A 2,500-nucleotide genomic window follows, 5' to 3' on the forward strand; every position below is an offset into this window, starting at 1 on the left:
AAAAGAATCAGTTACTTCCAAACTACAAAATTGCTCAATATATCAAATCATTTTTTTTCGAATTGTACAAATATCAAACTTTTATTCAATATAAAAATCCATTAGTAACAGGCGTTGCAAAGCAATGTTAAGTATCTAAAGAAACATTATCAATCCTAAACTTAACTTACATTCTTTAAAATCGTATATCTGTGAGTGCTTCCACAAAAAAGAAAACTATCCAAAAGATGTTTGCTATACAAGGCTATAATACCCTTTGGGGGACTAGATTCACATACCAATATCTATAAAATAAACAGATCCACTTTAGCTAGAAATGAAGACAAAACACCAATTAAAAATAACATATGCTTATCATATAAAAGGAAAGAATAATGGGCAGCACTATCTTAAAATTACGCGTTAGAGTTCTTCCAAAAAACTGCACTTTGGAACATAACGGACTTTCAAGGCTGTGGTTTTATCTACTCGCTCAAGCCACCCCTCGACATCTCTCACGTTCTCCAAGACGAGTTCTCTCACATCGGGACATCTCTGAAGGACTCCCAAGAGATTGTTTGCATAGTGCTTAGTTAATGGAAAATTTTTCAAGTGCAGAGTCTCTATACCTTCAAAGCAGTCGGTGCTCATAAGATGTATATCCTTGGCCATACCTCCTGAAAGAGTTAGATACTGAAGGTTTGGAGCTGCTTTGATGATCTTCCTCAATAACGTATTAACTCTGACAGACTTCACTTGCAGCTGCCCACGAAAGACGATCTTTGTTAGTTCTGGGAGAATGTTGATATCCACAGCAAGCAAGAGCGCTATATCAGTCAAATGTACAATATTAAAGTAGAGGGTAAATTCCCTCAAAACGGGGCACAAGTTTAAGCAATGCAGGCTTTCTCTCAAGTCTACCGCCATGGTCACGTAAACTTTGAGCATTAAGAGGGTTTTGCCTACATTTGATAGAAGTAGTGAGAATCCATGCCTTTCTCTTGGCAGTCCCTGTTCAAAATTCTGTTGCAAGTATTGGGTTGCCCCCGGCGGACCAATCGGTTCGTAGTGTCATATATCCGGAAGAATATTTAACTCCAAAGCATCGAAGTTGCCAAAAGAACCTGTCAGGTGAGTTGCAATTTGATTTCGCACAAACCAAGAGGATGAACCGCTGAGCTCAAGGATTCTTATGTTGCAGTACATGTCGTCGCTCAAGAATTTAACTGAACATCTCCTGAAAAATGGATTGGCATGTATCAGGGTGATGTGTCTCATCATGCTCAACATTAAGGTGCCATTGAGATCCTGGCAGCAAGGCATTTCGCACAACATGTGGAATTGCGGTTCGTTGACGTCGTTGATCACTAAGTTTTTATAAAATGTCCTGATTGCGTATTGGATCCCTTGGACGCATTTGGTTCCATCAGCGCAGCAGATGTACATCCTTTTTAGGTTTGGAAAGGTTATCTCAGCCCCCATCGGAGGATCTTTATAAGCTCCCCAAGTGATGTTCCTTTCCAATCTGCCTCTGAAGAAAAACTCGAACAAGTTACTTCTGCGGGAAGTGCAATCAAAGTGCAATCAAAGTCCTGCCCTTCTTCCCCATGACGATTTCCCGTATGAAAATCTTCTTCAGGTCTGGAGTGTTGTCAAACAAGACCTCATAAGGAGAGACGAGGGCAAATTCCAAGGACCTGGTGTCCAAAAAGGATATGTTGAAAGGACCGAGATATTGTAGTAACATTGAGAGGGAACCGCACGCTGATTGGGGTACCTGTGAAAAGAGAAAGGTTTAGAAAGTGATAAATTAGAAAGGCTTAATCAACCCTCGTAACCATGCCCTTAACATTTTGAAGCTTATATCATACTGTATAATAATTCAATAAACTTATTTAAACAGTAAAATCATCTGTAAATTCGTTGACCTCCCTTCAGTATTTGAACATTTCCATTGATAACAATAATGCCATTAGTAATAACTTCGAATATACCAAGGAAACATATGAACCTGAATTCAGGTATTTTTATAATGAACGAGGTATCTTAGTTTTCATAATTTATCAGACTTGTCATCATTGACAGCCAAAGACATACCTGAACTGTACCCATTGTGAAGTCACCGACGTCATAGCAAAACAACAGCTGGATGACAAATTTGCACAATGGAGACACCACCTCAAAGTCCTTTCTTAACTCCTCTGAGTTAAGTGTCTTCACGATTTCTTTACTGATCAATGAGCGGATGTCCTTGTAATGTGGAGGACAGAGGACACTGTCAGATCAGTAGTAATCCTTCATGAATTTGATGTGTGCCTGTCAATGGAGAAATTACATGATTAGTTAATCACCAGAAATTAGCTTTATTCCCTCTACAGTTAATTAAAGCTTGTAATTCCGAATTGACACAGGAGTGAGCATATTTTTCTCCTGAAATTAGTAAAAGAAATGGCTCTCAAGTTTGATATGCACAAGTCAATGAACAATAGAATAATCAGTGTAGTTTGAAAACAAGGAAAGA

This window comes from Palaemon carinicauda, chromosome 39 (genome assembly GCF_036898095.1).
Source record: "Palaemon carinicauda isolate YSFRI2023 chromosome 39, ASM3689809v2, whole genome shotgun sequence".
Taxonomy (NCBI): domain Eukaryota; kingdom Metazoa; phylum Arthropoda; class Malacostraca; order Decapoda; family Palaemonidae; genus Palaemon; species Palaemon carinicauda.